The following is a 23,617-nucleotide window of genomic DNA, read 5'->3' as shown; positions in this document are numbered from 1 at the left end:
CTTAAATTACTTGATGCTATACTCTAATTAAAAAGTGTTCCTTTAATTTTCTTGAGCAAAATATATATATATATATATATATATATATATATATATATATATATATATATGGAAACACTACATGATTTACAGATATGAAAGAGATGATATGTATTGCTTTGAAAGCGGAAGTGATGTAACATTCTTTTGCTTCTGCTGTGTGATGAGACACCTAGCTAACAGATGGGAAGCCTCACTTTCGTCATTCACTGTGTGCACTGCTAGTAATATGGAGTCATGTCAAAGCTTACAGAGCTTCAAAGAGGGCAAATTGTCGGTGCCCGCTTAGCTGGTGCCTCTGTGACTGAAGTTGCCTATTTTTTGCCGAGTAAAAAAGGTACAGTATCAAAGGTTATGACAACATATACAGTTTCCAGGAAAACGTTATCTGATAAGCATAAGCGTGGTCAACATGGTCAACTGACTGAAAAAGACAAAAGGACATTGCGCAGGATTATGACCAAGAATAAGAAAACAATTGCTGCAAAAGTGACTGCTGAGCTCAATCTCAGTCTTCCAAAGCCTGTGTCCTCAAAAACTGTGTGGCAGGAACTCCATAAGCAAAACATTCATGGGTGAGCTGCAATTTCAAAACCACTAGTGACCGATATTCATTCTCAGAGGAGAGAGTGGTGCAACACCCATAAATCGTGGACTATCAATCAATGGAAAACTATAATATGATCCGATGAATCAAGTTTCACAGTGTTCCTAACCACCGGATGTGTTTACATGTGGCAAACACCGCTCCAAGCTTACATCCAGGACTGTCGTGTGGCAATGGTAAAGCATGGTGGTGGCACAGTCATGGTTTGGGCAGCCATAACTTGGTATTCTGCAGGCCCCATCATCACATTGAAAGGTAGAGTTACTGAGTGCACAAATTTTGGCCGACCATGTGTACCCCATGGTGACAACATTGTTTCCCAAAGACAGAGCCATTTACCAAAACAATAATACTCAGATTCACACAGGTGGTGTTGTCAAATTGTGGTTTGACAAGCATACAGACAAAGTCTTGCACAGGGGCGGACTGACAACTCATGGGGCCCCCGGGCAATAGGGGATCATGGGGCCCCTGTGTCCTTGCCCACACCCAAAAAAGCCTATGAAAAAGCCAATGAAAAGTACCAGGGGCATCTCATGGGGCCCACTACTGACCCCGGGCCCTTGGGCAGTGCAAGAGTGCTTGAATGGTCAGTCCGCCCCTGGTCTTGCACCTTCCCTAGGTGCCACATTCGCTGGACCTCAATATCTTAGAGGCACTGTGGTCAATTTTGGAGAACAAGGATCAGGCTCATTTTCCTCCGGCATCTCTGCAAGAACTGGAATGATTTTTGCATGAAAAGTGGTATTAGATTCCATTATCCACCATCCAAAACTTATAATTGTCAATTTCCAGGAGAATTAATTTCGTTTTGGATGCCAAAGGTGGTCCAGCACCATATTAGGTAACTATTTTATTCTTTTACCTGGTGTTTCCATAACCCCTGAATAAATATTGGTATTGGTTCAATACAGGTATTGGTTCAATACAGTTTCCATATGACCTGCAAAATTAAACATTTACTGATTGTACAAAAAACCTCCAGATTTAGTCAAAATGGGACCACACATTTGCAAGGCCAAACTCTATGTTCAAGTATGTTTTACAAAAAAATTGCTGTTGGAAGGATAGTAAAAAAAATATAGAGTTTCATATATTCTGAATTACTCAGATTTGCCAGAAATGTCATGCCATTGGGTTTGGTTCATAGGTTTGCTTTTGATGTTGAATGTCAGTGATTGTTAGAAACATGTGGACCCCAGAGACAGAAGGTATTTTTTGTGCGAAAAGAGATACCGTTTTTCTAAAATTACAGAGTAATTTTGTTAAGTGGATAGTTTATATACAAATAGTGATTCGTAGAGTATATGTTTAATCATGAAGCTACTGTACTACCCCAGTATGTATCCTTAGTAGACCTTGGAGAATTAGAAATGTTGCCAGCTGTGGCAAAATAGCTTTCCTTATAAATTGTCAGCCTACCCAATGGTGAGCTCTTAGATATAATTTCTTGGCTTCAGACTCCACTGTTTAGATCTTCCTGTCATCAGCTCTATTTCTGAAATTTAGGTGCTCTTGCCCACCTTGAAGTGTTATCTACTACTCCTGTTGCATTCTCCACAGCACATAAAAACAAATTCCTATGCAATGAGAGGAGGGGGCAAGCCTAGTCCAAACATAGGTTAGATGAGCACAGCCACACCACAGGTATGAGGGGTCAATCCTATGTCGCAAGTAAATGAATAAACCTCCCAGTAATGCTATTCCTAGGCTGCAGCTAGAGGGAGCTCTAATGATTTGTAGTGTGACTTCAGGAGACTAATACCAGCAAGCTCACATTAAACTAAGATTGCAAGCGAGCATTACGTGTTTTGTCTCCGTCTCTTTGATACAGGCTAGTCACACTTGGTTTATGTTATCTTTGTTCAGTTTTGTGTTTGTTCTGAAAGTCACTTTCTCTGTTTCGTATCCTATGTGTTAGTAATGGGATTTCTCTAATACAAATTGATGTGCTTTTCCATGTGGCCTGCACTGCCACTGTAAAGAAAGTAATTATCTGTATAGTGATCTATTTCTGTTTAAACTCGGAATGCATAGATGTCTTTTTTTTCTCTCCTTTTTGATACAGATACTGAAGGCTGCTTCTTTGTCATAGCTCACACTCAGCTCACTGATAATCCTGGAACACCTACACTGGTGAGTACATGCACAATCCTGGAACAACTAGACCTGGTGAGTACACTCCTATCTGCAGGCCCAGAATGATATGGTTATAGGATGGGGCTTTATCTTAATAGTCACCCACTGTTATTGAATGTAGCTAGAGGACATTCATCTGGATCCCAAGGCTCAGCCAAGTGGTTCTGTTGGCCCCTTTGCTCTCTGGGGTGTGACTGGTAAGCTCTAGGTGTAAAAAAAAATAAGCATAAGGGAAAGGAATACTCTCGAACAGGGGCGGACTGACTATTTGGAAACTCGGGCACTGCCCGAGGGCCCGGGGTCAGTAGGGGGCCACATGAGATGCCCCTGGTACCTTTTTCATAGGTTTTTTTGAGTTTGGGCAAGGACACAGGGTCCCCATGATCCCCTATTGCCCGGGGCCCCATGAGTTGTCAGTCCACCCCTGCTCTCTAATAATGTAAAGGTTGTGGCTGCACCTTCATTAACCTGCTAGCTATACTGTGAGGCAGTAGGCCAGCTGAGACCCTTGCTTACCTTTATCTGATCATTGGGGTACTATTTCTCCTACTGATATGAGGCACTGTTCCTCTCACTGATACAAGGCACTATTCGTCCCACTAACACCAAAAATGAGGCAACATTCCTTCCACTGACACCAACAGCAAGGCACTATTCCTCCCACTATTACCAACAATGGGCATTATTTTTTCCACTGACACAAATAATGGGGTATAATTCCTCCCAGCGATATAAACAGTTGAACACTATTTCTCCTACTGACACCAGTGATGTGGCTCTATTCCTCCTACCAATACCAATGAAGGGACACTAATGCTCCTCTGTAGACATCTGACCATAGGTGCTATGTAAATATTTTACACCCACTGACCACCAAGTCTGGGACATTGCCTTCTTCCACTGATGCTGCAGTATTTTCCACTGGCCACAGTCTGGCCCCCATAGAGTCCCCCATAAGGCTTGGAGACCCCTGCTGTAAGGGATACCCTTTTCTTGCTGATCTGTGACATGGTCATAGCAGGCTTGCAGACTGGACTGAAGTGCATCTGTACGAATCAGTACATCAGTACAGTGTGCTGTTAAATCAGAGTATGCAATTACAGTACTAGAGAGAAGCCTGTACAACTGTGGAAGCCTGAAGATGAAAGCTGGAGTTCAGCTTTAAACTTGGCTTTGGTTATGCCTGAAATGAAATCTGTTTTCAGCATCTTTGTAGGAAATCACTTTTTAGATGTGGGTGAGGCATTCAATGTGATGTTATCCTTTTTACTTCTCATAATGACTTTTGCATGTCTTTTATCAAACAAGAGAACATATGGACCCAGACAGGTGAGCCAGCTGAATATTATATATTCCAGAGCCATGTTTGGAAAGGCTGGGCAGCTTTGACTAATCAGTAATTACGCCATAACTATGAAGCCACGTGTTTCCCAAAAGCGGTCATATTTTACTGATAATTCATCAAGCCAATAGATTGCAATTTCTCTGACACCATCTCTAGTTCTTGATAAATAGTCTCAATAATGAAGAACACAGCTTGTGTTGAAAGATGGATTGTATCCCTTTTAAAAGGCCATAGACATATTTTCTATGTGAAATGTTATTTAAAAGACGGTTAAAAGAGAACTCTATCTCTTCACAATATAACTTAATATATCCTTTCATATGTCCTTTCAATATGCTCACATATTTTATTTAGATATCTATAATATATGCATTACTGTGAAAAAACATTTTAGGCAGGTGTGAAAATGATGTAAATTAAGAAAGTTCAAAAATAGAAGTGTTAATAGTTTATTTTTATCAATTAACAAAATGGAAAGTAAATGAACAGAAGAGAAATCCAAATCAAATCAATGTTTGGTGAGACTACCTTTTGCCTTCAAAATCGCATCATTTCTTCTATTGTAGGTACACTTGCAGACATTTTTTTAAGGAACTCAGCAGGTAGGTTGTTCCAAACATCTTGTAGAACTAACCACAGATCTTCTGTGGATATAGGCTGCGTCAAATCCTTCTGTCTCTTCATGTAATCCCAGACAGACTCTGTGATGTTGAGATAGGGGCTCTGTGGGGGCCACACCATCACTTTCAGGACTCCTTGTTCTTCTTTACACTGAAGATAGTTCTCAGTGACATTAGCTGTATGTTTAGGATCATTGTCCTGCAGCAGAATAAATTTGGGGCCAATCACATGCCTCCGTGATGGTATGGCATGATGGATAAGTATCTGCCTGTATCTATCAGCATTGAGAACACCATTGATCCTTACCAAATCTCCAGCTCCATTTGCAGAAATTCAGCCCCAAACTTGCAAGGAACCTCCACCATGCTTCTCTGTTGCCCGCAGACACTCATTATTGTACTGCCTCCTGCTACAGTCAAATATTTCAAATTTGGACTCATCAGTCCAGAGCACCTGCTGTCATTTTTATGCACCCCAGTTCCTATGTTTTGTGTATAGTTGAGTTGCTTACTCTTTTTTCTGTGTTGGAGGTATGGTTTTTTTGGCCACAATTCTTCCCTGATAATCACTTCTAGCCAGACTTCCCCAGACAGTAGATGGGTGTACATGGGTCCCACTGGTTTCCACCAGTTCTGTCCTAATGGCACTGCTAGCCATCAGTTTCTTTGGCCGAGCACTGTGTCTAGAGTCCTCAGTGTTGCTAGATATTTTGTACTCCTACAAAAAAGCTTGAACAGAACATTTTGACTGCTTTGACATCTTTGCTTGGGAAAGAAATTGATGATGCAGTATAACTACCTTGTGTCTTGTTGTTGTACTCAGATTTGCCATGCTGTATGACCTGTGACATGGAACTATCTTCCACACCCTCACCTTAGTTGCAGAGTCTAACTGTTCCTTACCACGTTTTAAGCCTCCAACACAACTGCTTCTGTTTCAGTAAATGACTGTGTTTCAAGCTACATATGAAATTGATGATCATTAGCACCTGCTTGGTTATTCATACACCTGACTCTAATCCTACAAAATACCTGACTTTGTGCAAGTGTTAGAATTGATGCTGGTTTGAAACCAAAGGATAGTCACACCAAATATTGATTTAGATTTTTCTCCTGCTCGCTCATGTTACACTTTGTAAATATATCTATATATCTATATATAGATATATATAGATATATATATATATATTTAAACACTTCAGCTACAGAGGGTTTTACCCCCTTTATGACCAGGCCATTTTTTTGCTATTCAGCGCAGCTCTATTTCACACAGTAATTGCGTGGTCATGCAACACTGTACCCAACCAAAATTGAATCCTTTTTTTTACACATAAATAGAGCTTTCTTTTGGTGGTATTTGATCACCACTGGGTTTTTTATTTTTTCCAATATAAATGAAACAAGAACACAAATTTTGGAAAAAAAACTATATTTTCTACTTTCTGTTATAAAAAATACCCAATAAACTCAAATTTAGTCAGAAATTTAGGCCAAAATGTATTCTGCTACATGTCTTTGGCAAAAGAAATCCCACTACATGTATATTAATTGTTTTGTATGAAAGTTATAGTGTCTACAAACTATGATATATATATTGGAATTTATGCAGCTTTTACTTTCTGACTACCTATCACATTTTGAGTTGCTAAAATGCCAGGGCAGTACAACCTCCCCCCCAAATGACCCCTTTTTACAAAGTAGACAACCTAAGGAATTTGCTGAGAGGCATGTTGAGTCCATGGAAGATTTTATTTTTTTGCCACAAATTTTTTGAAAGTGAAATTTTATTTTTTTTTACACAAAGTTATCACTTAAATGATATGATGCTCACAAATGCCATTGGGTATATGTGGAATAACACCCAAAAACACATTCTGTTATTTCTCCCGAGTATGGGGATGCCACATGTAAGAGACTTTTTGGCAGCCTAGCCACATACAGGCATACAAAATCCAATGACCAACATCAGGCTTTCAAAGGAGCTGGGGATCTGCTGAGTGGGGGTTCTACTAAGCCGGGATTCTACTGGACACCTTTAAAACCCCATTTCCTATGTTTTAGCCTTGTTTCCATGTTGGAGGTATGTTTTTTTTCGGGCGCAGTTCTTCCATAATGACCACTTCTGTGCACTGAGGGAACCTACTTCCCTTAGCCAGATCACTGAAGATGGGTCGTAGATGGATGTTCCAGCATGACAATGACCCCAAACATATCACCAAGGCAACAAAGGAGTGGCTCAAGAAGAAGCACAATAAGGTTGTGGAGTGGCCTAGCCAGTCTCCAGACCTTAATACTATAGAAAATGTATGGCAGGAGCCGAAACTGTGAGTTGCCAAGAAACAGCAAAGAAACCTTAAAGCAGAGTTCCACCCAAAAGGGGAAGTTCAGCTTTAAAGAATGTTCCCCCGCTCCCCAGGGATTGGTACCGTTGGGGAGTGGGGGGGGGGGCAGGTACCCGAATGTGACAGATACCCGCTCCCATGTCCACTGCGATCGCCTAGGCGATCGGAAGTGGAAGTTGTCCTCCTACCCTCCCTCCCCGTAGTCTTCTCGGACATGTGACAGGTCCCAGAATACTACGGGACCATTCAGGAAGCACAGTGCAGTGGGCACCCGGCTATGAAGCCACAAGCTGTCACAGCTGGCTGCCCACACTGAAGATTCTGGTGCCTAGAACACAGGACAGCCGGTGAAACGGGCTGCGGGGAGGACACCGTGGGATCGTGGGACAGGTGAGTGGCTGTTTCTTAAAAGTCAGCAGCTACAGTTTTTTTTAGCTGCTGACTTTTATTGTTTTACAGTGTGAGTGGAACTCCGCTTTAAGGATTTAGAGAAGATCTGTAAAGAAGAGTGGACCAAAATCCTCACTGAGATGTGAGCAAACCTGGTAACCAATTACAAGAAACATCTGACCTCTGTGCTTGCCAACAAGAGTATCTCCACCAAGTACGATGTCATGTTTTGCTTTGGGATCAAATACTTTTTTTGCTTACTGAACTGAAACTCAGTTTATAACATTTGTATCATGTCTTTTTTTTCAGGATTTCTGGTTGATATTTTGTCTCTATCATTTAAAGTACACCTATGAAAAAAATGATAGACCCTTCATTTCCTTGTAAGTGGCCAATCTTACAAAATCTACAGAGGATCGAATACTTATTTCCCTCAGTGTGTATATATATATATATATATATATATATATATATATAAATATTTACATGTTTTTATTTAAAATTGCCCCAGGCACTTATTGCATTAAATCCTTATACAAATGTCTTCTGATTCTAGCCTTAGATGGTGAGACTATGCAGGTGAGGCCTGCAGTGAGTGACAAGCAGATTAGTGTACACCTTTGCAGTTTTTATTATAAACTGCACAAGGGTGAACTTCTGATTGTATAGATTATTCATAGTAATAGTAATTTGTTGGTTGAGCTGGATGGTCTTGTATCTTTTTCAACCAGATTAACTATGTAAATATGTAATAAGTAAGGAGTAAAGAGATGGAAACAGAAAATTCAGGATGTAAAAGTAAGGTTTTAGGAAAAGAAAATTAGGATAACTGAGACAATATAGAATGCATGCTAAAGATTTTACTGAATGAAAATGCATAATTTGTGAACTAAAGTGTAACTGTCATGCAACTTTAAACAAGTTAAAGTAGATCTCCATAAATAATGAAACAAAAACAAGTCAATTAAAAGATAACATAAAAAAACATTTTTTCTGCCACTAGATGTCCAGCCTGGACTCAGTGATATGCATGCATCATTCAGAGCTGTACAGTAATAGTACTCTATGTGAGCGCCGCGCAGTGCAACAGTAGAGATCGATCTTGCTGCCAGAAAGAAGATGAGAAAAACCTGAGACATCATTGGATAAACCAGAAAGCCCTTGCAAAAAGGTATGTATGAATATTTAAATACTGTGTATATATATATATATATATATATATATACACACACACTATATTACTATATTGCCAAAAGTATTGGGGCGCCTGCCTTTACACGCACATGCACTTAATGGCATCCCAGTCTAAGTCCGTAGGGTTCAATATTGAGTTAGCCCCGCCCTTTGCAGCTATAACAGCTTCAACTCTTCTGGGAAGGCCGTCCACAAGGTTTAGGAGTGTGTCTATGGGAAGGTTTGACCATTCTTCCAGGAGTGCATTTGTGAGGTCGGACGAGAAGGCCTGGCTCGCAGTCTCCGCTCTAATTCATCCCAAAGGTGTTCTATCGGGTTGAGGTCAGGACTCAAGTTGCTCCACCCCAAACTTGCTCAGCCATGTCTTTATGGACCTTGCTTTGTGCACTGGTGCGCAGTGATGTTGGAACAGGAAGGGGCCATCCCCAAACTGTTCCCACAAAGTTGGGCGTATGAAATTTTCCAAAATGTCTTGGTGTGCTGACGCCTTAAGAGTTCCCTTCACTGGACCTAAGGGGCCAAGCCCAACCCCTGAAAAACAACCCCACACCATAATCCCCCCTCCACCAAACTATATACTTGGCACAATGCAGTCAGGCAAGTACTGTTCTCCTAGCAACTGCCAAACCCAGACATGTCCATCAGATTGCCAGACAGAGAAGCGTGATTGGTCACTCCAGAGAACACATCTCCACTAGAGTCCAGTGGTGGCGTGCTTTACACCACTGCATCCGACACTTTGCATTGCACTTGGTTATGTAAGGCTTGGATGCAGCTGCTCAGCCATGGAAACCCATTCCATGAAGCTCTCTACACACTGTTGTTGGGCTAATCTGAAGGTCACATGAAGTTTGGATGTCTTTAGCTATTGACTCTGCAGACAGTTGGCGACTTCTGCACACTGTGCGCTTCAGCATGCGCTGACCCCGCTCTGTCATGTGACCTTCATGTGACTGTCATGTGACAAATGACCGTGGAATATTTAGTAGCAAGGACATTTCACAGATGGACTTATTCTACAGGTGGCAACCTATCACGGTACCACGCTTGAATTCACTGAGCTCCTGAGAGCGACCCATTCTTTCAGAAATGTTTGTAGAAGCAGTCTGCATGCCTAGGTGCTTGCTTTTTTACACCTGTGGCCCTGGAAGTGATTGGAATACCTGAATCCAATGATTTGGAGGGGGGGCCCAATACTTTTGGCAATATATTGTGTATATACACTGCTCAAAAAAAATTAAAGGAACACTTTGAAAACACATCAGATTTCAATGGGGAAAAATCTCCTGCTGGATATCTATACTGATATGGACTGGGTAATGTGTTAGGAATGTAGGGATGCTCCATCCTTTGATGGAAATGAAAATTATCAATCTACAGAGGACAGAATTCAAAGACATCCCACAAATCAAAGTGAAAAAATGATGGAGCAGGCTAGTCCATTTTGCTGAAATTTAATTGCAGCAACTCAGAATGGTACTCAGTAGTTTGCATGGCCCCCATGTGCTTGTATGCATGCCTGACAACATCCAGGCATGCTCCTAATGAGACGACGGATGATGTCCTGGGGTATTTCCTCCCTGTTGGATGGACTGAAACATGATATCCCAGAGGTGTTCTATTGGATTTAGATCAGGTGAGCGTGGGGGCCATTCAATGGTATCAATTCCTTCATCCTCCAGGAACTGCCTGCATACTCTCGCTACATGAGGCTGGGTATTGTCATGCACCAGGAGAAACCCAGGACCCACTGCACCAGCATAGGGTCTGACAATTTCATCCCGATACCCAATGGCAGTCAGGGTGCCATTGTCTAGCTTGTAGAGGTCTGTGCGTCCCTCCATGGATATGCCTCCTCAGACCATCACTGACCCACCACCAATACGGTCATGCACGATGTTACAGGCAGCATAACGTTCTCCATGGCTTCTCCAGACCCCTTCACATCTGTCACATGTGCTCAAGGGGAACCTTCTCTCATCTGTGAAAAGCACAGGGCGCCAGTGGCGGACCTGCCAATTCTGGCACAGGGTTTGGAAGACAGAGGCGATCACTATATTTGTGGTGCCTACTGATTTCCAGCTTCCAGGCAGATCCCACAGGTATGGAATATGCATAGTTACTAGAGATGAGCGAATCGAAGTATCCGAAGTGGAATTCGAGTCGAATATCGGAAAAATTTCGATTCGTGCCGAATCCGAAAAACAGCCTAATTCGGACGCGCGAATCGAAATTTTTCCGAAAATGGCGGCTGACATGTGCGGCGACGGAGCGGGGATGTCGGGGAAGGCGCGCAGACAAGGCGCGCTGCCCCATAATGCATTCCTCAACGACATGTGATCGCATCAGCCAATCAGCAGCCAGCCAGCCAGCACTGTGTAATGGTCGAGGTATATATAGCGGCCATTTTGGAAATCTTCATTTGCCTGCAGTCATTGAACAGAGGCAGACCGCTCTGTACTAGGGACAGGGACAGAGTTAGGGCCACAGAAACGAGAATTGGGGACAGAGAGAAGTTACTTAGGGACAGAGAACCATTACTCAGGGACACAGACTTGTTAATGAGGGCCACAGAATCGTTATTTAGGGACAAAGAAACGCTAGTTAGGGCCACAGAATTCATACTCAGGGACAGACAGAATTGTTACTCAGTGCCAGAGAATTGTTACTTAGGGCCACAGAAACGTTATTAGGGCCACAGAATTTTTACTCAGGGACAGACAGAATTGTTACTGAGTGCCAGAGAATTGTTACTCAGGGACAGACAGAATTGTTACTGAGTGCCAGAGAATTCTTACTCAGGGCCACAGAATTCATTCTCAGGGACAGACAGAATTGTTACTCAGGGACAGACAGAATTGTTACTGAGTGCCAGAGAATTGTTACTCAGGGACAGACAGAATTGTTACTGAGTGCCAGAGAATTGTTACTCAGGGACAGACAGAATTGTTACTGAGTGCCAGAGAATTGTTACTCAGGGACAGACAGAATTGTTACTGAGTGCCAGAGAATTGTTACTCAGGGACAGACAGAATTGTTACTGAGTGCCAGAGAATTGTTACTCAGGGACAGACAGAATTGTTACTGAGTGCCAGAGAATTGTTACTCAGGGACAGACAGAATTGTTACTGAGTGCCAGAGAATTGTTACTCGCACAGACACAAAATTGTTACTTGCACAGACACAGAATTGTTACTCGCGCAGACACAGAATTGTTACTCAGGGCCACAGAATTCATACTCAGGGACAGACAGAATTGTTACTGAGTGCCAGAGAATTGTTACTCAGGGACAGACAGAATTGTTACTGAGTGCCAGAGAATTGTTACTCAGGGACAGACAGAATTGTTACTGAGTGCCAGAGAATTGTTACTCGCACAGACACAAAATTGTTACTTGCACAGACACAGAATTGTTACTCGCACAGACACAGAATTGTTACTCAGGGCCACAGAATTCATACTCAGGGACAGACAGAATTGTTACTGAGCGCCAGAGAATTGTTACTCAGGGACAGACAGAATTGTTACTGAGTGCCAGAGAATTGTTACTCAGGGACAGACAGAATTGTTACTGAGTGCCAGAGAATTGTTACTCAGGGACAGACAGAATTGTTACTGAGTGCCAGAGAATTGTTACTCAGGGACAGACAGAATTGTTACTGAGTGCCAGAGAATTGTTACTCGCACAGACACAAAATTGTTACTTGCACAGACACAGAATTGTTACTCGCACAGACACAGAATTGTTACTCAGGGCCACAGAATTCATACTCAGGGACAGACAGAATTGTTACTGAGTGCCAGAGAATTGTTACTCAGGGACAGACAGAATTGTTACTGAGTGCCAGAGAATTGTTACTCGCACAGACACAAAATTGTTACTTGCACAGACACAGAATTGTTACTCGCACAGACACAGAATTGTTACTCAGGGCCACAGAATTCATACTCAGGGACAGACAGAATTGTTACTGAGTGCCAGAGAATTGTTACTCAGGGACAGACAGAATTGTTACTGAGTGCCAGAGAATTCTTACTCAGGGACAGACAGAATTGTTACTGAGTGCCAGAGAATTGTTACTCTCACAGACACAAAATTGTTACTTGCACAGACACAGAATTGTTACTCGCACAGAGACAGAATTGTTACTCAGGGCCACAGAATTCATACTCAGGGACAGACAGAATTGTTACTGAGTGCCAGAGAATTGTTACTCAGGGACAGACAGAATTGTTACTGAGTGCCAGAGAATTGTTACTCTCACAGACACAAAATTGTTACTTGCACAGACACACAATTGTTACTTGCACAGACACACAATTGTTACTCAGGGCCACAGAATTCATACTCAGGGACAGACAGAATTGTTACTGAGTGCCAGAGAATTCTTACTCAGGGCCACAGAATTCATACTCAGGGACAGACAGAATTGTTACTCAGGGACAGACAGAATTGTTACTGAGTGCCAGAGAATTGTTACTCAGGGACAGACAGAATTGTTACTGAGTGCCAGAGAATTCTTACTCAGGGACAGACAGAATTGTTACTGAGTGCCAGAGAATTGTTACTCTCACAGACACAAAATTGTTACTTGCACAGACACAGAATTGTTACTCGCACAGAGACAGAATTGTTACTCAGGGCCACAGAATTCATACTCAGGGACAGACAGAATTGTTACTGAGTGCCAGAGAATTGTTACTCAGGGACAGACAGAATTGTTACTGAGTGCCAGAGAATTGTTACTCAGGGACAGACAGAATTGTTACTGAGTGCCAGAGAATTGTTACTCGCACAGACACAAAATTGTTACTTGCACAGACACAGAATTGTTACTCGCACAGACACAGAATTGTTACTCAGGGCCACAGAATTCATACTCAGGGACAGACAGAATTGTTACTGAGTGCCAGAGAATTGTTACTCAGGGACAGACAGAATTGTTACTGAGTGCCAGAGAATTGTTACTCAGGGACAGACAGAATTGTTACTGAGTGCCAGAGAATTGTTACTCAGGGACAGACAGAATTGTTACTGAGTGCCAGAGAATTGTTACTCAGGGACAGACAGAATTGTTACTGAGTGCCAGAGAATTGTTACTCGCACAGACACAAAATTGTTACTTGCACAGACACAGAATTGTTACTCGCACAGACACAGAATTGTTACTCGCACAGACACAGAATTGTTACTCAGGGCCACAGAATTCATACTCAGGGACAGACAGAATTGTTACTGAGTGCCAGAGAATTGTTACTCGCACAGACACAAAATTGTTACTTGCACAGACACAGAATTGTTACTCGCGCAGACACAGAATTGTTACTCAGGGCCACAGAATTCATACTCAGGGACAGACAGAATTGTTACTGAGTGCCAGAGAATTGTTACTCAGGGACAGACAGAATTGTTACTGAGTGCCAGAGAATTGTTACTCAGGGACAGACAGAATTGTTACTGAGTGCCAGAGAATTGTTACTCAGGGACACCTAATCGTTGAATTAAATAGTATGTCAGACAACATGCAGAGGAGTGGCAGAGGAGGCAATGTTTTAGGAGCGAGCAGACGTGGCAGCAGAGGAAGGGGTCGAGGCAGCAGTATTCGCAGCCAGAGGCCAGTGCTCCCGGTGTCATCCAGCGGTCGTGTCTCCACCGACAACCCTGCCGTCATTGATTGGTTGGCTCGGTCGTCTTCCTCTTCCCAGGTCACCTCTGACACCTACAGCCAACGGTCGGTGGGTACGTCAGACACAACCGTTAGTTGGCATGGCCCGGGACCAAGCCCACTGAAATCACGTGTCCTCTACCTGCCCCTGTCCTTTGCTGTTCCCTCACCAAGCGAAGTATCGCATGCTGTGGGCTCAGCCCCACTGTACAGTGAGGAAGAGCTAACAGAGGGCGGTCAGGAACGGGGGGAGACATCGGCCTTTTCAGCAGCCAAGCGAACAAGTACTGGCGAGGAGAGTGGCTCGGTAGCCGGTCTAGAGACAGGTCTGTCTCCTGACCCAGACGCAGCCGAGGGGGCTAGTAGTGAGGCGGAGACCCTACTTGATGATGAGGAGGTTGATCGCACTTGGCAGCCTCGTCGTCATCAGGCAATTTCTTCCGCATCATCAGGAGAAGAGGGTGGCAGCTTGGCAGCGAGCAAAACAGTCGGTGGGTTGCCCAGGAGACAGCAGCAGGGTCGCATCAGTGTCAGTGGAGCCAAACGTCCACGGAGTAGAGCACCAGCTCCACTGCAGCCTACCACCACGGCCAGTAGTGGTGCCGGTGCGCACGGAGGAAGTAGCAGTCAGCCAGTGAAGAGTAGCGGGGGCAAAGTTTCCTACTCGGTGGTGTGGCAATTTTTCCTCAAGCCGCCCGAGGAAGTAAACGTAGCCGTATGTCGACTATGTGGCCAGAAATGCAAGCGTGGCCAGGGGGCCCATGTTGGGACTACAGCGTTGCGTCAGCATATGCAGCGTCACCATTCGGTGGCCTGGGAAAACCGTGATAAACATACGGCGGTTCTGCCTGCCCCAGCCCCCGCTCCATCACCCGCTCCGTTACTTGCTCCGTCACCCGACGTCGTCAATCGCCCTCTATCAGCCAGTCAAGGCTCCAACACCTCTGCTGAGGGGAGTTGTCGCTCATTGGCATCTTCCGCTCGTTCAGATGCTCCTTCTCCTGCTACTCCTCTTCTCGGATTCCGTCAACAGTCTTTCTTGGAATCCGTATCCAAGAGACAACAGTTTGCGAGCACGCACCCGACGGTGCAAAAGCTGAACGTCCTCCTGTCCAAGTTGCTGGTGCTGCAGTCCCTCCCTTTCCAACTGGTGGACTCAGCACCTTTCCGAGAAATGATGGCTTGTGCCGCGCCGCGGTGGAGAGTGCCAAGCCGTCATTTCTTTGCCCAAAAGGCAGTGCCAGCCCTGCATTCACATGTAGAAGAGATGGTGGGCCAGTCTTTGAGCATGTCGGTCTCTGCCAAAGTGCACGGCAGCGCCGACGTGTGGAGCTGTAACTACGGTCAGGGACAGTACATGTCATTTACGGCCCACTGGGTGAACGTGGTGCCGGCACAGCCGCACCAGCAACTTGGACAGGTCACGACGCTTTTGCCTCCACGTTTGCACGTCCTTGGTCCAGCAAGCATGTCCGCCTCTACCACCTCTTTTTCCGCCGTGTCCTCAGCCGCCACCCCCGTGCCAAGTCCCATTACCCGACCGGCATATCACATGTGCAGGGCGCAACGGTGTCACGCTGTGCTGCACCTGGTATGCCTTGGCGAACGTAGTCACACAGGGGAGGAACTGCTGAGTGTAATGAACAGAGAAATCGACAGATGGCTGTCTCCGCGCAAACTAAAAATCGGAACCATGTTGACTGACAACGGAAAGAACATGGTGTCTGCTCTGCGTCAAGGAAGGTTGTGCCATGCGCCATGCATGGCTCACGTGTTCAATCTGGTTGTCAAGCGGTTCCTAAAATCCACCATCCCACTGCAAGACATCCTTAAAATGTCACGTAAACTGTGCATGCATTTCAGCCATTCCTACACCGCAAAGAACACCCTCATTGAGCTGCAGCGGCAGAACGGAATTCCACAGCATCGCCTGATCTGCGACGTTGCAACAAGGTGGAATTCAACCCTACACATGTTAGACCGCCTTTACGAGCAGCGAAAGGCCATCACCGATTTCCTGATGTTACAAGCGGATAAAGGTACTCCCCTGTGTAACTTAGATGTCAGCCATTGGCAGCTCATGCGTGACACCTGCCGCTTGCTCAGGCCCTTTGAGGAGGCCACGCTATTCGTGAGTCGGCAGGACTATGGGATGAACGACGTCATTCCTCTGTTGCACGTCCTGGAACAAATGCTGTTAACAATGGCTGGTCAGGGTGCGGTAGACGTGGCGCACAGATCTCAACGCCACATGACCCCTGTGGGGGCAGGACAGGAAGAAGAGGAGGAGGTAGAGGAGGACATTTGTGCTCAGGAATTATTGAGTGAAATGGGTGGTTTTTCCACTCAGCGGACAGGAGTGGAGGAGCAGGAGCATCTGGTAGAGGAGGAGGAGGAGGAGACAGAGGACCCAGACGCACCGTGGCAGTATGCTGTGGAGATGGAGGCAGGGAGTCCCTCGCATTCCTTGGCACAAATGGCCCATAGCATGCTCGGTTGCTTGCGTAGCGACAGCCGAATAATAACCATCAGACAGAGGGATGACTTTTGGCTGTCCACCTTGTTGGACCCTCGCTACCGGTCCAAAATGGTGGCCTTTTTCACACCTGCTGAGAGGGAGGCCAAAATTACGTACTATAAAAACCACCTATGTAGTCAGTTGGTCTCTGCCTTTGTGCGCCATCGTCCATCCTCAGACACTGTGGGCCCTGTGCGCTCGCGTTCCGCTGGCATGGCAGCAGGGGAGGGGTGGGGTGGTAGGAGCAGTGGCAGCTCCACCAGCAGCGGCTGCCTCAGTCTGCAGTCGATGATGAGTAGCTTTCTTCACCAGCGCAGTGAGGAAACTACTAACCAGCCGCAGCAGCAGCAGCAGCATCAGGTGGACCTGGAGCAGGAGCTCAAACAACAGGCTTGGGCCTACTTGGACAGCACCCTGCCAACCGAGGTAGACAATCCCCTTGACTACTGGGCAACGAAACTTGACCTTTGGCCCCAACTAGCTGAATTTGCCCTTGAAAGGCTGTCATGCCCGGCCAGTAGCGTGGCATCGGAGCGCGTGTTTAGTGCGGCAGGAGGTATTGTAACTCCGCGGAGGACACGACTGTCCACCCAAAGTGTGGAGAGACTCACGTTTGTGAAAATGAATCAGGCGTGGATTAGTCTGGATTTCAAACCACCAGTTCCTGACACAACTGACTAAATCCGCCATGAATCATGCCTCAAACATGTGCCACTTTCAGGTCTCCTCACACTGCTGGTGTGTTGAATTTTTTGACATAGGGTGCTGGCAGATTACGGGCCTCCTATAGCTGCTGCCAGGCCCCTAATCTGCCATAGGCCCCTATATACCACCTCCTCCTGCTGCTGCCAGGTCCAGAGTCTCTCATGGGTCCCTGTACGGCCTCCCATTGCTGCTGTCTCCATCGCCACACTCTGCTGCCATGTGCCACTTTCAGGTCTCTTCACACTGCTGGTGTGTTAAATTTTTTGACATAGGGTGCAGGCAGATTACGGGCCTCACATAGCTGCTGCCAGGCCCCTAATCTGCCATGGGCCCCTATATACCACCTCCTCCTGCTGCTGCCAGGTCCAGAGTCTCTCATGGGTCCCTGTACGGCCTCCCATTGCTGCTGTCTCCATCGCCACACTCTGCTGCCATGTGCCACTTTCAGGTCTCTTCACACTGCTGGTGTGTTAAATTTTTTGACATAGGGTGCTGCAAGATAACGGGCCTCACATAGCTGCTGCCAGGCCCCTAATCAGCCATGGGCCCCTATACCGCCTCCTCCTGCTGCTGCCAGGTCCAGAGTCTCTCATGCCATGTGCCACTTTCAGGTCTCTTCACACTGCTGGTGTGTTAAATTTTTTGACATAGGGTGCTGGCAGATTACGGGCCTCCCATAGCTGCTGCCAGGCCCCTAATCTGCCATGGGCCCCTATATACCGCCTCCTCATGCTGCTGCCAAGTCCAGAGTCTGTCATGGTCCCTGTACGGCCTCCCATTGCTGCTGTCTCCATCGCCACACTCTGCTGCCATGTGCCACTTTCAGGTCTCTTCACACTGCTGGTGTGTTAAATTTTTTGACATAGGGTGCAGGCAGATTACGGGCCTCACATAGCTGCTGCCAGGCCCCTAATCTGCCATGGGCCCCTATATACCGCCTCCTCATGCTGCTGCCAAGTCTAGAGTCTCTCATGGGTCCCTGTACGGCCTCCCATTGCTGCTGTCTCCATCGCCACACTCTGCTGCCATGTGCCACTTTCAGGTCTCTTCACACTGCTGGTGTGTTAAATTTTTGGACATAGGGTGCAGGCAGATTACGGGCCTCACATAGCTGCTGCCAGGCCCCTAATCTGCCATGGGCCCCTATATACCGCCTCCTCATGCTGCTGCCAAGTCCAGAGTCTGTCATGGTCCCTGTACGGCCTCCCATTGCTGCTGTCTCCATCGCCACACTCTGCCATGTGCCACTTTCAGGTCTCTTCACACTGCTGGTGTGTTTAATTTTTTGACATAGGGTGCAGGCAGATTACGGGCCTCACATAGCTGCTGCCAGGCCCCTAATCTGCCATGGGCCCCTATATACCGCCTCCTCATGCTGCTGCCAAGTCCAGAGTCTGTCATGGTCCCTGTACGGCCTCCCATTGCTGCTGTCTCCATCGCCACACTCTGCCATGTGCCACTTTCAGGTCTCTTCACACTGCTGGTGTGTTTAATTTTTTGACATAGGGTGCAGGCAGATTACGGGCCTCACATAGCTGCTGCCAGGCCCCTAATCTGCCATGGGCCCCTATATACCGCCTCCTCATGCTGCTGCCAAGTCCAGAGTCTGTCATGGTCCCTGTACGGCCTCCCATTGCTGCTGTCTCCATCGCCACACTCTGCTGCCATGTGCCACTTTCAGGTCTCTTCACACTGCTGGTGTGTTAAATTTTTTGACATAGGGTGCAGGCAGATTACGGGCCTCACATAGCTGCTGCCAGGCCCCTAATCTGCCATGGGCCCCTATATACCGCCTCCTCATGCTGCTGCCAAGTCCAGAGTCTGTCATGGTCCCTGTACGGCCTCCCATTGCTGCTGTCTCCATCGCCACACTCTGCCATGTGCCACTTTCAGGTCTCTTCACACTGCTGGTGTGTTAAATTTTTTGACATAGGGTGCAGGCAGATTACGGGCCTCACATAGCTGCTGCCAGGCCCCTAATCTGCCATGGGCCCCTATATACCGCCTCCTCATGCTGCTGCCAAGTCCAGAGTCTGTCATGGTCCCTGTACGGCCTCCCATTGCTGCTGTCTCCATCGCCACACTCTGCTGCCATGTGCCACTTTCAGGTCTCTTCACACTGCTGGTGTGTTAAATTTTTTGACATAGGGTGCAGGCAGATTACGGGCCTCACATAGCTGCTGCCAGGCCCCTAATCTGCCATGGGCCCCTATATACCACCTCCTCCTGCTGCTGCCAGGTCCAGAGTCTCTCATGGGTCCCTGTACGGCCTCCCATTGCTGCTGTCTCCATCGCCACACTCTGCTGCCATGTGCCACTTTCAGGTCTCTTCACACTGCTGGTGTGTTAAATTTTTTGACATAGGGTGCTGCAAGATAACGGGCCTCACATAGCTGCTGCCAGGCCCCTAATCAGCCATGGGCCCCTATACCGCCTCCTCCTGCTGCTGCCAGGTCCAGAGTCTCTCATGCCATGTGCCACTTTCAGGTCTCTTCACACTGCTGGTGTGTTAAATTTTTTGACATAGGGTGCTGGCAGATTACGGGCCTCCCATAGCTGCTGCCAGGCCCCTAATCTGCCATGGGCCCCTATATACCGCCTCCTCATGCTGCTGCCAAGTCCAGAGTCTGTCATGGTCCCTGTACGGCCTCCCATTGCTGCTGTCTCCATCGCCACACTCTGCTGCCATGTGCCACTTTCAGGTCTCTTCACACTGCTGGTGTGTTAAATTTTTTGACATAGGGTGCAGGCAGATTACGGGCCTCACATAGCTGCTGCCAGGCCCCTAATCTGCCATGGGCCCCTATATACCGCCTCCTCATGCTGCTGCCAAGTCCAGAGTCTGTCATGGTCCCTGTACGGCCTCCCATTGCTGCTGTCTCCATCGCCACACTCTGCCATGTGCCACTTTCAGGTCTCTTCACACTGCTGGTGTGTTTAATTTTTTGACATAGGGTGCAGGCAGATTACGGGCCTCACATAGCTGCTGCCAGGCCCCTAATCTGCCATAGGCCCCTATATACCGCCTCCTCATGCTGCTGCCAGGTCCAGAGTCTCTCATGGGTCCCTGTACGGCCTCCCATTGCTGCTTTCTCCATCGCCACACTCTGCTGCCATGTGCCACTTTCAGGTCTCTTCACACTGCTGGTGTGTTAAATTTTTTGACATAGGGTGCAGGCAGATTACGGGCCTCACATAGCTGCTGCCAGGCCCCTAATCTGCCATGGGCCCCTATATACCGCCTCCTCATGCTGCTGCCAAGTCCAGAGTCTGTCATGGTCCCTGTACGGCCTCCCATTGCTGCTGTCTCCATCGCCACACTCTGCCATGTGCCACTTTCAGGTCTCTTCACACTGCTGGTGTGTTTAATTTTTTGACATAGGGTGCAGGCAGATTACGGGCCTCACATAGCTGCTGCCAGGCCCCTAATCTGCCATAGGCCCCTATATACCGCCTCCTCATGCTGCTGCCAGGTCCAGAGTCTCTCATGGGTCCCTGTACGGCCTCCCATTGCTGCTTTCTCCATCGCCACACTCTGCTGCCATGTGCCACTTTCAGGTCTCTTCACACTGCTGGTGTGTTAAATTTTTTGACATAGGGTGCAGGCAGATTACGGGCCTCACATAGCTGCTGCCAGGCCCCTAATCTGCCATGGGCCCCTATATACCGCCTCCTCATGCTGCTGCCAAGTCCAGAGTCTGTCATGGTCCCTGTACGGCCTCCCATTGCTGCTGTCTCCATCGCCACACTCTGCCATGTGCCACTTTCAGGTCTCTTCACACTGCTGGTGTGTTTAATTTTTTGACATAGGGTGCAGGCAGATTACGGGCCTCACATAGCTGCTGCCAGGCCCCTAATCTGCCATGGGCCCCTATATACCGCCTCCTCATGCTGCTGCCAAGTCCAGAGTCTGTCATGGTCCCTGTACGGCCTCCCATTGCTGCTGTCTCCATCGCCACACTCTGCCATGTGCCACTTTCAGGTCTCTTCACACTGCTGGTGTGTTTAATTTTTTGACATAGGGTGCAGGCAGATTACGGGCCTCACATAGCTGCTGCCAGGCCCCTAATCTGCCATGGGCCCCTATATACCGCCTCCTCATGCTGCTGCCAAGTCTAGAGTCTCTCATGGGTCCCTGTACGGCCTCCCATTGCTGCTGTCTCCATCGCCACACTCTGCTGCCATGTGCCACTTTCAGGTCTCTTCACACTGCTGGTGTGTTAAATTTTTGGACATAGGGTGCAGGCAGATTACGGGCCTCACATAGCTGCTGCCAGGCCCCTAATCTGCCATGGGCCCCTATATACCGCCTCCTCATGCTGCTGCCAAGTCCAGAGTCTGTCATGGTCCCTGTACGGCCTCCCATTGCTGCTGTCTCCATCGCCACACTCTGCCATGTGCCACTTTCAGGTCTCTTCACACTGCTGGTGTGTTTAATTTTTTGACATAGGGTGCAGGCAGATTACGGGCCTCACATAGCTGCTGCCAGGCCCCTAATCTGCCATGGGCCCCTATATACCGCCTCCTCATGCTGCTGCCAAGTCCAGAGTCTGTCATGGTCCCTGTACGGCCTCCCATTGCTGCTGTCTCCATCGCCACACTCTGCTGCCATGTGCCACTTTCAGGTCTCCTCACACACTGCTGGTGTGTAGAATTTTTTGACATAGGGTGCTGGCAGATTACGGGCCTCCCATAGCTGCTGCCAGGCCCCTAATCTGCCATGGGCCCCTATATACCGCCTCCTCATGCTGCTGCCAAGTCCAGAGTCTGTCATGGGTCCCTGTACGGCCTCCCATTGCTGCTGTCTCCATCGCCACACTCTGCCATGTGCCACTTTCAGGTCTCCTCACACTGCTGGTGTGTTGAATTTTTTGACATAGGGTGCTGGCAGATTACGGGCCTCCTATAGCTGCTGCCAGGCCCCTAATCTGCCATGGGCCCCTATATACCGCCTCCTCATGCTGCTGCCAAGTTCAGAGTCTGTCATGGGTCCCTGTACGGCCTCCCATTGCTGCTGTCTCCATCGCCACACTCTGCCATGTGCCACTTTCAGGTCTCCTCACACTGCTGGTGTGTTGAATTTTTTGACATAGGGTGCTGGCAGATTACGGGCCTCCTATAGCTGCTGCCAGGCCCCTAATCTGCCATAAGCCCCTATATACCGCCTCCTCATGCTGCTGCCAAGTCCAGAGTCTGTCATGGGTCCCTGTACGGCCTCCCATTGCTGCTGTCTCCATCGCCACACTCTGCCATGTGCCACTTTCAGGTCTCCTCACACACTGCTGGTGTGTTGAATTTTTTGACATAGGGTGCTGGCAGATTACGGGCCTCCTATAGCTGCTGCCAGGCCCCTAATCTGCCGTAGGCCCCTATATACCGCCTCCTCATGCTGCTGCCAGGTCCAGAGTCTCTCATGGGTCCCTGTACGGCCTCCCATTGCTGCTGTCTCCATCGCCACACTCTGCCATGTGCCACTTTCAGGTCTCCTCACACTGCTGGTGTGTTCCATTTTTTGTCATAGGGTGCTGGCAGATTATGGGCCTCCCATAACTGCTGCCAGGCCCCTAATCTGCCATGGGCCCCTATACCGACTCCTCATGCTGTGACGTTGCAACAAGGTGGAATTCAACCCTACATATGTTAGACCGCCTTTACGAACAGCAAAAGGCCATCACAGATTTCCTGATGTTAAAAGCAGATAAAGGTACTCCCTGTGTAACTTAGATGTCAGCCATTGGCAGCTCATGCGTGACACCTGCGCTTGCTCAGGCCCTTTGAGGAGGCCACGCTATTCGTGAGTCGGCAGGACTATGGGATGAACGACGTCATTCCTCTGTTGCACGTCCTGGAACAAATGCTGTTAACAATGGCTGGTCAGGGTGCGGTAGACGTGGCGCACAGATCTCAACGCCACATGGCCCCTGTGGGGGCAGGACTGGAAGAAGAGGAGGAGGTAGAGGAGGACATTGGTGCTCAGGAATTATTGAGTGAAATGGGTGGTTTTTCCACTCAGCGGACAGGAGTGGAGGAGCAGGAGCATCTGGTAGAGGA

The sequence above is a fragment of the Staurois parvus genome, unplaced genomic scaffold (genome assembly GCF_062004578.1).
Source record: "Staurois parvus isolate SC_StPar_1 unplaced genomic scaffold, SC_StPar_1.0 ptg000475l, whole genome shotgun sequence".
In the NCBI taxonomy this organism is placed as follows: domain Eukaryota; kingdom Metazoa; phylum Chordata; class Amphibia; order Anura; family Ranidae; genus Staurois; species Staurois parvus.
Note: the sequence above shows the minus strand (reverse complement) of the source record.